Source organism: Odocoileus virginianus, chromosome 6, assembly GCF_023699985.2.
Source record: "Odocoileus virginianus isolate 20LAN1187 ecotype Illinois chromosome 6, Ovbor_1.2, whole genome shotgun sequence".
In the NCBI taxonomy this organism is placed as follows: Eukaryota; Metazoa; Chordata; class Mammalia; order Artiodactyla; family Cervidae; genus Odocoileus; species Odocoileus virginianus.
In genome coordinates, this window is record NC_069679.1 from 62135881 (window position 1) to 62151930 (window position 16050).

At 38.8% G+C, this 16050-nt stretch overlaps 1 long non-coding RNA gene across 4 annotated transcripts in view; it reads left to right on the top strand.

The window, feature by feature from the left end:
- LOC110146791 (uncharacterized) overlaps positions 1–16050 on the top strand; it is a 145145-nt gene that overhangs the window by 82261 nt on the left and 46834 nt on the right. The window contains exon 4 of one of the 4 annotated variants that reach the window (XR_002316638.2): positions 12891–13242. The exons of the other annotated variants lie outside the window; for them this stretch is intronic. This is a non-coding gene — a long non-coding RNA (uncharacterized lncRNA). Of the gene's footprint in view, positions 1–12890; positions 13243–16050 lie in introns of those variants that run through there. 4 annotated transcript variants of the gene reach the window in all.

Sequence of the window (16050 nt, forward strand, 5' to 3'; positions counted from 1 at the left end):
TAACAGGGAGTAAACACAGCCCCCTCCCCCACACCCCCACCCCCCACCCTGCCCCCATCAACAGAAAATTGGATTAAAGATTTACTGAGCATGGCCCCAACCATTAGAACAAGACCCAGTTTCCCCTCAGTCAGTCTCTCCCATCAGGAAGCTTCCATAAGCCTCTTATCCTTATCCATCAGAGGGCAGATGGAATGAAAACCACAGTCACAGAAAACTAACCAAACTGATCACATGGACCACAGCCTTGTCTAACTCAATTACCAACAGTGGGAATCATTAAAAAGGGAAAAAACTCAGGCTGAAGTTATTAATGATATCACTCCTCCCCTAGATGGGCTACCAATCAGCCTGAATTCATTGATATAAACAGTGATGGAGAATCCAGATTTCCTCTTGGCTAGTAATGATGGCATCTATCCCACTGCAAATATTTCTTGCTGTATTAGGGTCAATGAAGTAGATAAGTTAGAACACACTATTCAATACCTAAACAAAAACACTCCTTTGCTTAGGTTGAGCTTCATGTCCTATCAAATTTGTTCTCTTAGTCTATGCTGAGAAATTAGAGTTCCTGGTTCTGAAGTGTCTTACAGGATTATTGTTTTGTTTTTATCATAGCGATCATCACGTTCATCTGGTGCATTCCACTCAGGGTCTCTAATGGTTCTGTTCAGCTATTCTTTAATGACAGGTCACCATGGTGACACAACAACAAAAAATCGGGAAGACCTCGCAATACTGCTGACTCTGGAGAAACTGAATAACTGCTAAATGGTGAAGATTTAAATCTCTATTATTCCCTAAATTGGTCAAATTTTCACAAGTGTGAGAATGACCAAAGAGGGAGCTGAGGGACCAAATATATAACAAATGAACAGACAATGTATGACAATAGAACTCTGCCCACAGTTTCTTCAGCAACCACCTGAAACTATTGGGTTGACCAAGAGTTCATTTGAGTTTTTCTGTAACATGAAATGTCACATAAGATGTTATGGAAAAATCCAAATGAAGTTTTGGGCCAACCAGATACTACCTCTATTGCAATAGACCCAGAACAGTCAGGGCCTGATCAAAGATTTCTCTACATTTTGTCCTTGTTTCCAACTCAAGACCAACCAGAGTGTTCCTCAAACAATCATATCAGAAGTTTTATGACAATATACTGAAAGAAGAAAACATCTCTAAATGATAAGGTGTTAATATCCATGGGGTTGCAAGAGTCAGCTACAACATAGTGACTAAACCACCACCACCATCCAGAAAACAGAAAGAACTCATACAATTCAATAGCAAAAAAGTCTGATTAAGAATGGACAGAGGACTTGAATGGACATTTTTCCAAAGAAGACATTAACATGGCCAACACACACATGAAAAGATGCTCAACATCACTAATCATCAGGGAAATGCAAATCAAAACCACAATGAGATATCGCCTCATACTTGTTGGGATGGTGATTATTGAAAAACAAGAAATAACAAGCATTGGTGAGAATATAGAGAAAAGAGCACTGCTGGTAAACTGGTGCAACGACTTTGGAAAACAATATGGAGATTCCTGAAAAAATTTAATAATAGTACTACCCTATGATTTAACTATTCCACTTCTGGGTATTTATTCAAAGAAAATGAAAACACTAGTTGGAAAAGACATATGCACTCCCTTGTTTATTGCAGGATTGGTTACAATAGCCAAGATATGAAAACAAACTAAGTGTCTATTGACAGATAAGTGGATAAAGAAAATGTTACACTCACACAAACACATACACACACACACACTGAAATATTATTTAGCCATAAAAATGAAATCTTACTATTTGTGACAACATGGATGGACCTCGATAGCATTATGTGGAAGAAATCAAAGACAAATTTTGTATGATTTCACTTACATGTGGAATCTAAAAGAAAACAAAAAGCTCATAGATATGGGGAACAGATTGGTGGTTGCTAGAAGTGAGGGGTGAGGGATGGGGAAAATGGCTGAAAGGAATTAAAAGGGATAAACTTCCAGTTCTGATATTGGGATGTAACATACAGCATAGTGACTATAGTTAACACCTTATTGCATATTTGAAAGTTGCTATGACCAACCTAGACAGCATATTAAAAAGCAGAGACATTACTTTGCCAACAAAGGTCTGTCTAGTCAAAGCTATAGTTTTTCCAGTGGTCATGTATGGATGTGAGAGTTGGACTATGAAGAAAGCTGAGCGCCGAAAAATTGATGCTTTTGGACTGTGGTTTTGGAGAAGACTCTTGAGAGTCCCTTGACTGCAAGGAGATCCAACCAGTCCATCCTAAAGGAGATCAGTCCTGGGTGTTCATTGGATGGACTGATGCGGAAGCTGAAACTCCAATACTTTGGCCACCTCATGCGAAGAGTTGACTTGTTGGAAAAGACCCTGATGCTGGGAGGGATTGGGGGCAGGGGGAGAAGGGAACGACAGAGGATGAGATGGCTGGATGGCATCACCGACTCGATGGACATGAGTTTGGGTAAACTCCGGGAGTTGGTGATGGACAGAGAGGCCTGGCGTGCTGTGATTCATGGGGTCACAAACAGTCGGACACGACTGAGCTACTGAACTGAACTGAAGAGAGTAGAACTTAAGAGTTCTTATAATAAGATAATAACTGTTACTATTTAAGGTGATATATGTTTACTAAATTGTGGTGACTATTTTGTAATATATACAAATATCAAATAAAATGTTGTATGCCTGAAATACAATGTTGTATGTTAATCATACCTCATAAAGGAAAGAAGCTCCACTGCTAGATAGCCCACTTTCATCTCCCTTGTGCCACAACCTCCAATTAGATCATGCTTGAATTGATTATGCCTTTGCTTTCTGTTCACGATAAAGCTTCCCTGTTCCCTTGCCTGCCTTAGAGTCTCTGTCAAGTACAAGTGATGGTGGTTGACTCCATTGCTATAGCAAGTTCTAAATAAAGAGCATCTGTTTGTTCTTAATTGGTGGTCTTTCCACACATGATTGAAAGGTAACTAAGAAAAATGAAAGTTCCAGGCAAAGAAAAGAACTTTGTCAAATACCTTGATATCTAAAAGAGCCTGGGAGTGTGAATGACCAAAATAAGACTGCTATGCTGGAACAGAGAGAGACAGGGGAGGGTTAGCTGTGGGTTACGGGCAGAGCCTTTACAATATAGTTTGTCTTTATTCAGGTGTGCTACATAATGATTCAATATATGTGTACATTATAAAGTTAGCCCCACAGCCATGTACGACTCTTTGCCATCCCATGGACTGTAGCCTGCCTGGCTTCTCTGCCCGTGGGATTCTACAGAATACTGGAGCAAGAACACTAGAGTGGGTTGCTACTTCCTGCTCCAGGGGATCTCCCCCACCCAGGGATCGAACCCAGGTCTCCTGCATTGCAGGCAGATTCTTTACCAACTGAGCCACTAGGGAAGCCCCTGTATATATTATAAAATTGTTACCAAAATAAGTCTAGTTCCTCCCAGACCTGACTCCCAGAAACTGGGGGAATGGTTGTGTTTTGATAAGTTTAAGGGTAATTCGTGTGTAGTAAAAGATTACTATATCAAAAAAAGTGTCGACTACTTAAACATTAAGTGACATACTTCTAAACACTCTTTAGAAGAAACAGAAGTAATTGAATAGCAAAAATGTACTTATAAATAAAAGCACACTTCTAAATAGACTATGAGGCAGTAGATGCTGAAGGCTTGCCTGGGCTAGAAGAGTCAGTTTCATGCTGATTCACACACACACACTTAGCAAGTTAGTGCAGAGTTTGGGTCAAAGGAAGAAATTCACATGTAAATTATAACATGTTGCAAAAGGAGTCGTGCAGAAAATATGTCAGAATCAGTGTTGCTGTTGTTGTTCAGTTGATCAGTAATGTACAACTCTTGGACTGCAACACGCCAGGATTCCCTGTCATTCATCATCTCCTGGACCTTGCTCAAACTCATACCCATTGAGTCGGTGATGCCATCCAACCATCTAGTCCTCTGTCATCCCCTTCTCCTCCTGCCTTTAATCTTTCCCAGCATCAGGGTCTATTATTGTGAGTTAGCTGTTCAAATCGGGTGGTCAAAGTATTGGAACTACAGCATCAGTCCTTCCAAAGAATGTTCAGGACTGATTTCCTTTAGGATTGACTGGTTTGATCTCCTTTCAGTCTAAGGGACACCCAAGAGTCTTCTCCAACACCACAGTTTGAAAGCATCAATTCTTAAGCCCTCAGTCTTCTTTATAGTCCACCTCTCACATCCATACATGACTACTGGAAAAACCATAGCCTTAACGATACTAACCTTTGTTGGCAATGTAATGTTTATCCTTTTAAATACACTGTCTAGGTTTGTCATAATTTTATCCCAAGAAGCAAGTGCCTTTTAATTTCATGACTGCAGTCACCACCTGCAGTGATTTTGGAGCCCAAGAAAATGACATCTCTCACTGTTTCCATTGTTTTCCAATCTATTTGCCATGAAGTGATGGGACCAGAGGCCATGATCTTTGTTTTTTGAAAGTTGAGTTTTAACCCAGCTTTTCCGCTCTCCTCTTTCACCTTCAACAAGAGGCCTTTTGTTCCTCTTTGCTTTCTGCCATAAAGGTGGTGTCATCTACATATCTCAGGTTATTGATGTTTCACCTGGCAATCTTGATTCCACCTTGTGCTTCATCCAGTCCAGCATGTTGCATGATATACTCTGTATATAAGTTAAATAATCAGGGTGACAATATACAGCCTTGATGTACTCCTTTCCTAATTTGGAACCAGTCTGTTGTTCCACATCATGAATGTTGCTTCTTTACCTGCATAGAGGTTTTGCAGGAGGCAGGTAAGGTGGTCTGATACTTCCATCTCTTTAAGAATTTTCCAGTTTGTTGATATCCAGTCAAGAAGTAGATGTTTTTCTGGAATTCTCTTGCTTTTTCTATAATCTAACAGATGTTGGCAGTTTGAGCTCTGGTTCCTCTGCCTTTTCTAAATCTAGCTTGAACATCTAGGTGTTCTCAGTTCACTTATTGTTGAAACCTTGCTTGGAGAATTTTGAGCATTACTTTGCTAGTATGTGAGATGAGTGCAATTGTGCGGTAGTTTAAACATTCTTTGGCATTGCCTTTCTTCAGGATTTGAATGAAAACTGACATTTTCCAGTCCTGTTGGCCACTGCCGAGTTTTCCAAATTTGCTGGCATATTGAGTGCAGAACTTTCACAGCATCATCTTTTAGGATTGGAAATAGCTCAACTGGAATTCCATCTCCTCCACTAGTTTTGCTTGTAGTGATGCTTTCTAAGGCCCACTTGACTTCACACTCCAGGATGTCTGGCTCTTGGTCAGTGATCACACCATCATGCTTATCTGGGTCATGAATATCTTTTTTGTGTAGTTCTTCTATGTATTCTTGTCTTTTCCTCTAATAACTTCTGCTTGGGTTAGGTCCAATACCATTTTTATCCTTTATTGTGCCCATCTTTTCATGAAGTGTTCCCTCGGTGTCTCTAACTTCCTTGAAGAGATCTCTAATCTTTCCCATTCTATTGTTTTCCTCTATTTCTTTGCATCGATCGTTTAGGAAAATTATCTCTTCCTGCTATGCTCTGGAACTCTGTGTTTAGATGGTTATATCTTTCCTTTTCTTCATTGCCTTTTGCTTCACTTTTTTTTCTCAGCTATTTGTAAGGCCTCCTCAGACAGCCATTCTGCCTTTTTGTATTTCTTATGGATGGTTTTGATCACTGCCTCCTGTACAGTGTTACAACCCTCCATCCATAGTTATTCAGGCACTCTGTCTATCAGATTTAATCCCTTGAATCTATTTGTCACTTCCACTGTATAATCATAGGGATTTGGTTTAGGTCACACCTGAATGGCCTAGTGGTTTCCCCTACTTTCTTCAATTTATGTCTGAATTTTGCAATAAGGAGTTCATAATCTGAGCCACAATCAGCTCCTGGTCTTGTCTTTGTTGACTGTATAGAGCTTCTGCATATTTGGTTGCAAAGAATATAATCAATCTGATTTTGGTATTGACCATCTGGTGATGTCCATGTGTAGAGTCATCTCTTGTGTTGTTAGAAGAGCATGTTTGCTATGACCACTGCATTCTCTTGGCAAAACACTGTTAGCCTTTGCCCTGCTTCATTTTGTACTCCAAGGCCAAACTTGCATGCTACTCCAGGTATCTCTTGACTTCCTACTTTTGATTTCCAGTCCCTTGTGATGAAAAGGGCATCTTTTTCTGGTGTTAGTTCTAGGAAGTCTTGTAGGTCTTCATAGAACTGTTCAACTTCAGCTTCTTCGGCATCAGTGTTTGGGACATAGATATGGATTACTGTGATACTGAATAGTTTGCCTTGGAAGAGAACAGAGTTCATTCTGTGGTTTTTGAGATGCACTCAAGTACTGCATTTTGGACTCCTGTTGACTCTGAGGGCTAATCCATTTCTTCTAAGGGATTCTTGCCTACAGCAGTAGATATAATGGTTCTCTGACTAAAATTTACCCATTCCGCTACATTTTAGTTCACTGATTCCTAAAATGTCAATGTTCACTTTTGCCATCTCCAGTTTTACCACTTTCAACTTACCTTGATTCTTGGACCTAACATTCCAGGTTCCTACGCAATATTGTTCTGTACAGCATCAGACTTTACTTTCACTGACAGTCACATCCACAATGGGCCTCTTTTTATGCTTCAGCTTAGCCTCTCCAATCCTTTGAAAGCTATTTCTTTTCTCTTCTCCAGTAGCATATTGGGCACCTGCCAACTTGCCGAGTTCATCTTTCAGTGTCATCTTGCCTTTTCATATTGTTCATGGGATTCTCAAGGGAAGAATGCTGAAGAGATTTGCCATTCTGTTCTCCAGTGTGCTATGTTTTGTCAAAACTCTCCTCCATGACCCATCCATCTTGGGTGGCCCTATTCCACATGGCTCATAGTTTCACTGAGTTAGACAAGATTGTGATCCATGTGAAAAACTTGATTAGTTTTCTGCGATTGTGGTTTTCATTCTGTCTGCCATCTGCTGGATGAGGATAAGAGGCTTGTGCAAACTTCCTGATGGAAGGGACTGGCTGTGGGGAAAATTGGGTCTTGCTCTGGTGGGCAAGGCCATACTCAGTAAATATTTAATACAGGTTTCTGCTGATGGGTGCAGCTGTGTTCCCTCCCTGTAATGTGGCCTGAGGCCAAACTATGGTAGGAGTAATGCTAGTAATGGTTCAGTTCAGTTCAGTTCAGTCGCTCAGTCATGTCCGACTCTTTGTGACCCCATGAACTGCAGCACGCCAGGCCTCCCTGTCCATCACCAACTCCCGGAGATTTTCCCAAACTCATGTCCATTGAGTCAGTGATGCCATCCAACCATCTCATCCTCTGTCATTCCCTTCTCCTCCTGCCCCCAATCTTTCCCAGCATCATGGTCTTTTCAAATGAGTCAGTTCTTTGCATCAGGTGGCCAAAGATTGGAGTTTCAACTTCAACATCAGTCCTTCCAATGAACATCCAGGACTGATCTCCTTTAGGACGGACTGGTTGGATTTCCTTGCAGTCCAAGGGATTCTCAAGAGTCTTCTCCAATACCACAGTTCAAAAGCATCAATTCTTCAGTGCTCATCTGTCTTTATAGTCCACCTCTCACATCCACACATGACTACTGGAAAATCCATAGTCCTTGACTAGATGGACCTTTGTTGACAAAGTAATGTCTCTGCTTTTTAATATGCTGTCTAGGTTGGTCATAACTCTCCTTCCAAGGAGTAAGCATCTTTTAATTTGATGGCTGCAGTCACCATCTGCAGTGATTTTGGAGCCCCCCAAAAATAAAGTCAGCTACTGTTTCCCCATCTATTTGCCATGAAATGATGGGACTAGATGCCATGATCTTAGTTTTCTAAATGTTGAGCTTTAAGCCAACTTTTTCAGTCTCCTCTTTCACTTTCATCAAGAAGCTCTTTAGTTCTTGTTCACTTTCTGCCATCCTCCTTCAAAGGGCTTCAAAGCCACCAGGACTCCCAGGACTGTTTTAGTCAGTGCCCCAACCCCACAGCAAGCCACCGCTGACCCACGCCTCTGCCAGAGACTCCTGGACACTCCTGGGCAAGTCTGGCTCAGTCTCTTGTGGGGTCACTGCTCCTTTCTCCTGGGCCCTGATGCAGGCAAGGTTTTGTTGTGTCCCCAAGAGCCTGTTTCCCCAATCCTGTGGAAGTTCTGTGATCAAATCCCACTGGCCTTCGAGGTCAAATTAGTGCCTCCAAAATACTTTATAAATTTAAAAATAATATTATAAAAAAGAAAAGCTTAAAGTCATGGATCAGAATTTGTATCTTAAGAAGCTAAAATGATGAATCAATTTAATAGAAACATGTAGAAGGAAAAAAAAAATTAAGAGCAGAAATCAATAAACTAGAAAGTAAGCAATAGAGAAAGTTGACAAAACCAAAACCAATTCTTTGAAAGGTTAATAGAAGTTGATAAATTCCTGACAAGACTATTGAGATATTAAAAAAAAAAAAGAAAAATTGCTGATAGGGAATGTCACTGGAGGTCTTACAGACAGTAAAGGATAAGTAGGGATTTATGAGTAAGTTTCTCATAGTAACTCCAATAACATAAATGAAATGTGAAATGGACAAATTATTCAAAAAGCACAACTTATCAAAACAGCCCCTAGAAGCACAGAAAATGTGAAAACTTTAAATCTATTAAACAAATTTAATTCATTATCAGAAACCTCCCCTAAAGGAAAACTTTCCTTCTAGGTGGTTTCAATGATATATTCTATCAAATATTTAAAGGATAAAGAATATCTATCTTATGCAAACTCTTTAATAAAATACAGGAGAAGGCAATGCTTCCTGATATTTTCTGTGAGGCAAGTATAACCCACATACCAAAATCTCACAATGAGATTACAAAAAAAAAAAAAAAAAAAGAATATGAACTTAGACAAAAAATTCTTAACCAAGTAGGAACAAATCAACTTCAGCAATATCTGTGGATAATTTAATAAATGCTTATCCTTACCCCAAGCTTCAGTTATACCATCTTTCATATCTAACACAGAAAACCATGTACATATGTGTACAATACATAGGTAGGAAGAAATGAGAAGAGCTGAGAAGTCAAAGTTCATGTTGAGAAATCAAAGTGAATGTTTCAATGCCTATATTGAAATACTCATTGCAGTATTTTTTGTAATAACAAAGAAATTTAAAGTGACCTAAATATTTGCTGGTTGAGAATAGTACTATGTAAGTATACTGTAGAATATTCACTGTGGTAGGGGAAAACTTGAAATACTTCCACATTTAATAAGTTAGGTATCAAAAACACACTATTTATTATAAAAATGAAAGTCTCAGAATGATAGAAAAACAAGCTATAGAACTAGAGGAAAATGAAAAACACTCAAAACACCATTTCATATTTTCAAATAGAATATAAATATATAGGCATAGTAATACATACAAAAGTATCTGGAAAGTGACACATCAAACTGCTAAGGGTTATTTTTGTGAAAGCAGAAAAGATATCAGGATTGGAGACAGATTAAGGTTGTATCAAAGGGAACTCCATATCATCTACAGGATTTTAAATTTAAATAACATTCTGAAATTAAAAATAACAGAGGTCCTGTATTACTGTATAATTAAAAAGATTGATAAAATAATATTCCAATAAAATGATGAGAAGTGGAAAAAGAGAGGAGAGTTGAAAAAAAGAAACAGTGCTAAGAATGTCATTAACTAAGTGAATGACACATAAAAAAGCAAGAACTATATATGTACACTACCCCAAGTCACAAAGGTGAATGATGAAGGACTAAAAACAGCAATAAAAATGTATAGATAGGAAGAAATGAAAAGAGTTGAGAAGTCAAAGTGAATGTTTTCCTGATCTGTCAAAGCAATAGTCAATATGTAAAATCCCAGACATTGTGATAAACTCAAGAATAAGAGTTGAAATTAATCCTCCTAAAAAGCAGGATTCCATGGGGGCAGGGGACTTTGGCTTCATAATAGGTTCTTCTCTTACTTTAATTTCTTTCATCAGTATACACTATACATTATACATCAGTATACACTATACTATATATCACTATTATTTTGAATTTAAAAAGGTTACAAAAATTCAAATTCACAGCATTATGTATAAGGTCTTAATTTTCCTATATTTCTTTTTAGTGTAGTGATATGAAAGAAGGGATAATTAAATACTTGAAGAGTAAGATATCACCTTTTGTTTTACTTTTTTCTAAGTTTTTATTTTTAATAGACTCTACATTTTGGAAGTTTTAGATTAATAAAAAAACTTTGATGATAGTACAAGAGTTCTCATATCAAATTTTTCCTAATATTATCATCTTATAGTAGTATGGCACATTTAATAATTAATGAATCAATATTAATAGATTTGTATTAACTTAAATCCATACCTTATTCAGACATCCTTAGATTTTACCTAATTTTCTTTTTCTACTTCAGGATCCCATGCAGGATACCATATTATATTTAGTCATCATGTTTCCTTAGGCTCCTCTCCACTGTCAGAATTTATTTTTGATGACTGTGACAGTTTCAAAGAATACTGGTATTTTGTGTAACTTCCCACATGTGGCATTTGTCTGATGTTTTCTTCATGGTTAGACTGGGGTTGAGAGTTTTTGGAAGGAAGATGCCATTGGTATATTGACATTCTCATGATGTCATATCAAGGGAACATACTATCTGCATGACATTTACTGTTGATGTTAACCTTGATCATGTGGCTAAGATAGTATTTATCAGGTTTCTCCACTGCAAAGTTCTTCTTTTCCTTTTTTTCTTTGGAAAGCAGTCACTATGTGGAGCCATACCTAATGAGCAAGGAGTTATTATGATCCATATCCTTGAGGGCAAAGTGTGTGCATAAATTATTTATAATTCTTCTGCAGGGGAATGTTGTCTATTCTCCATAACATACTCATACAATATACAAAATATACTCATGTATATTTTATACTTTGAGTTATAACCTAATACTTGGGGGGAGGGGGGTGAGGGAACTTCGTTGAGCACTTTCTGTATAAGTAACTTTGTCAGGACCATGGACAGTTCTACATGGACAGTTCTTTTTCTCTTGTTAATGGAAATTCACACTATAAAAAAATAAGAATAGAGATGCTTTAAGTATCAGATAGCTCTTGGAAGACTGCCGTGCAACCTCCAACCAGAACAGTGAGACACCCAACTAAAACAGCTCTGATCTCATCACATCCAGTTGGCGTGTTGAACTAACATGACAAAAATCATGTGCTGTTGCCACAGACATTAATCTAAAAGGTGGCTGAGATCTTACTCTTACTGATGAAACTCCCTTTCCACTTTTGTCATTTTTAAGATGATGCCAATTGATTAGACAAAAATGAACCAGGCCACTTTTGAACTTGTCAATGTAAAATTTTCCAATTTGAAATAAAAACATCATGGCATTTCCAACTCTGCATGGTGAAGTCCCAGGCTGCTCTAGTATCCTTGCCTGTACAAGGACCATCTCATGTAGGACTATAGCCTCCCCTCAGTCATGCTTACATCCTCTGTCACTCCCACCACCTTGAATTCCAGTTCCATAGCTCATTAATTGGATGATTCTGAGTAGAAACTGACAGTCTCTGTCCAAACGTATGTCCATCATGTTTATTGTTAACATTAATAACACCAGCAAGTGCCACATATATTCAGCACACAAAACTGAGCAGAGAACTGGACTCAGGACCTGCCCAGAAGAATCAGGATCAGGATTAAATTACTAAAACACACACATGAGTCCAAAATAGTAATGCTCTCTGTAGGAAAAAAGAAAAAATTCCCTGATGAGGCAGAGATTTTTACGGGTTCTGTCAAGTTGAATTGCTCCTGCTTTGGAAATTGCTTGTATGAATTCCCTTTAAATATGGGAAAACAGGAAAAAATTGATAAGCACTACCAGAAATGTAGCAACAGTCAGACTTTCACCCATTTGTTATTTTCCTTGCCTTGAGTTCAACAATAATAGTGAAAAAAGATGTCATTTACCCAAAGGCATGGCAGATGTTTTCATGTTAAGAGTTTCTTAGGCAGATTGCAGCCCAATTACATGGCCAGGACTTAGCTTTAAATCCCACCATTCAATCACTCCCTCCAGTTCCTCCTTCATTCCCTCTTTAGTTCTCAATTGTCCTTCTTGCTTTTGAAAACTTCAAGATAATTTTGAGAACAGAAGATTCCTATCAAATTCTAGCATTTTCCTTTAATGTAATTAAAATCACTTGGGAATTACTCCCTATAGAAGCCTTTAGGACACAGGGTACACTAAACTTCAGGGGAGGAAAGTACACAGCAGATATGCCTGTGAGTAACTGTAATCCTGGCTCCCTATGTGAAGTCCTGAGGAGCCCAGGTCAGCTCTGGGACTGTGTTGGGACCCTGTGCCAACTCTACTTATTATCACAATCTGTCAGCAGTTTGTAAATGAATCTTGCTGTTCACCTTTAATGGATATTCCTCCAAATACAAAGGACAATAGAATGTCCTGGTTTAAAAAAGAAGAAAGACTATTTAATAATCTTTAGATTGTACTTACACATAGAGCAGCCTGAAGAGTTAAAATTCTCTGCAACGCCTTTATAACAATGCTGAAAGATGTTTTTTATAAACTAGTTAATGACATTTTTTTTGTTAAACAAATTTTAGCCAAGCTGACATTTCTATCTACAATTTCACTCCAGTATGGAAGAGACTACATTGATCATTTTATTTTGAGTTTGGGGTTTGAGTATTTAAACTTCAGCCCAGCTAATCTTTGCTTTCACCTTTGATCACAGACTTCAACTTTCTCTTTCTTGATTCTGTTTAGGTTCCCAATTATTTGTGTGGATATGTACTGGTGAAGAGACATGGACTCCATTAATAGCAAAAGAAAATGAAATGCCAGAGACATTTGGAAAAAATCAGTTAATGAGCCTCAGTGTCTTAAGAAGTATCAAGTCACCCTTACTCTTATTCAGCTCCAGTCTCTCCATTTTTTCATTTTACATTCAGAACGTGCCTAAGATTCTCTGCTTTCTTTATCTGACAGATTGGCTGTGAGGGTCAAGAGTGAAAGATTCATGTACACTGGAAACAGCCCAGCCAGCAATCTGATATTATTAATAAAGCCTGCTCATTTGCCATAGAGTTCTGCTTCAAATTATTTTTTCCTTCAGCCTTTTTACAAACCACCCTTATTCTACTCATACCCCTGCCATTTCTTCTAGTACTTAAGTATTAAAAATAAGAAAGTTTATTGGATTTAAAAACAAGACTAAAAAAAAAGACTAAACCCTGATGCATACCAAAGGCTTTCCTTCTATTGATATCTTCTTTTCTACCTCTTCACCCTTATAATACCTTTGTTCTTCCTAACTTGACAAGTACAGTGTGACCTCTTCTAATTGCCACCCTACAAACTTATTCTGAAATTTATTATTTCTTGGCTTTGGAAGTCATTCTTCCACCACATCCTAGTGTTTAATGTGCCTGTCCTGCCATGGGCTGTGCTCCTCTATGCTGTTGTGAGAGTGACTCTTGTTGTCATCCTGCCCTACAAAGCTCTTATGAAGGGCATATTTCCTTGATGCTCATTTCCTCTCTGTGGCATTGTGGTGGAGGATGAGACATTATTTAGCCCACCAAACCTGACACTAACGAGCTTGCAGAAGTTTGTAGGAGCAATGAGGAAGGCTGATTCATCTGCATCCAGCCACCATCGATTACACTATTGAATAAGGGATACCACTGTCAACTACAAGGACTGATCAAATGCTTAATTAGGTCCCTAATGAGAACTGCTTAAAGGCAGTCTCTGAATGCTTATATTAATGAAGTTGCCATCCCAGCATGATGCCTGGAAGGGAGGTCACAAGTCCTTCTCACTTTTGAACTGCAGTGCTCTGTCCAAAATACAAGACAAATTGAAGATTAAAAAAAAAAAACAAAACCCTAAACTGGGGCAGAGTTTGGTTCACCTATGTCTACAGACTACTCGGAATAACTTTGTACCTTCACCTTAGGTGAGTCAGCAAATATCACCAGTCTCCATAAAACTGTAATGGAGAAATCTCCATAAAATCTGTAAATGGAGAAAAGTTCTAACTTATGGCATAGTCAGTTCAGTTCAGTTGCTCAGTCATGTCTGACTCTTTGTGACCCCATGAACTTTGTAGCACACCAGGCTTCCCTGTCGATCACCAACTCCCAGAGCTTGCTTAAATTCATCCACTGAGTCAGTGATGCCATCGAACTATCTCATCCTCTGTCATCCCATTCTCCTCCTGCTTTCAATCTTGCCCAGTATCAGGGTCTTTTCTAATGAAGCAGTTCTTTGCATCAGGTGGCCAAAGTATTGGAGTTTCAGCTTCAGCATAAGTCCTTCCAATGAACAGTCAGGACTGATTTCCTTTAGGATTGACTGGTTTGATCTCTTTGCAGTCCATGGTACTCTCAAGTCTTTTCCAACACCACAGTTCAAAAGCATCATTTCTTCAGCACTCATCTTTCAGTACTTTTCAGTGCTTTTACTACTATAGGGTAATATGAAGGATTAAATAAGACCACACATATACAAAATTTTGCATAGCATCTGAAACTTATTAAATCTTTATTATGGAATTTCATCTGTAGTAGATGCAGTTTATCCACAAAACACTTTAATATTTCACATCAATTTCACAGATGAGAGTACCAAGTATGAGATTAATATGAAAGGACTAATGATAGGCAACTGTCTATGAATGGTTCTAAGTGGAAGTGGGTCCCCATAGATCCAATTGACCCCAGTTTAATAAAATAGCCAATAATCACTTCATGGCAGATAGATGGGGGAAACAATGGAAACAGTGAGAGACTTCATTTTCTTGGGTTCCAAAATCACTGCAGATGGTGGCTGCCACCATGAAATTAAAAGACACTTGCTCCTTGGAAGAAAACTATGACCAACCTAAACAGCATATTCAAAAGCAGAGATGTTATTTATCCAACAAAGGTCTGTCTAGTCGAAGCTATGGTTTTTACAGCAATCATGTATTCATGTGAGACTTGGACAATTAACAAGGCTGAGGGCTGAGAAATTGATGCTTCTGAACTGTGGCATTGGAGAAGACTCTTTTTTTTTTATTAGTTGGAGGCTAATTACTTTACAATATTGTAGTGGGTTTTGTCATACATTGACATGAATCAGCCATGGATTTACATGTGTTCCCCATCCCGATCCCCCCTCCCACCTCCCTCTCTGCCCGATCCCTCTGGGTCTTTCCAGTGCACCAGGCCCGATTTCTTAAAAAACTGGAAATAGAACTGTCATATGACCCAGCAATCCCACTTCTGGGCATACACACCGAGGAAACCAGATCTGAAAGTGACACGTGCATCCCAATGTTCATCGCAGCACTGGAGAAGACTCTTGAGAGTCCCTTGGACTGCAAGCTCAAGCCAGTCAATGCTGAAGGAAATCAATCCCGAATATTCATTGGAAGGACTAATGCTGAAGCTGAAGTTCCAATACTTTGGACGCCTGATGTGAAGAGCTGACTCATTAGAAAAGACTCAGATGTTGGGCAAGATTGAAGGCAGGAGGAGAATGGGACAACAGAGGATGAGATGGTTGGGTGGTATCACCAGCTCAATGGGCATGAGTTTGAGTAGGCTCTGGGAGATGGTGAAGGACAGGAAGGCCTGGCATGCTGCAGTCTATGGGGTAGCAAAGAGTCGGACAGGACTGAGTGACTGAACAGCAACAATATCCACTATACATAGAGCCCTCACAGTGGACCTCTAACCTAAACTTCACCTAACTTCCCCTCCCTTTTCCAGGTGTGACCTACATTTCTTGGTAACTTCAAGATAATCCTACTCTACCTTCCCCTTCAAAAGAAGACCTGAATGGCAACTTGAATGTGTTGGGGGGAAAGCTAGTTCAAATACAATACAGTCATATAATGTGGTTCAGATTCAAAAGCCTCTTACAATTCAGATACCAA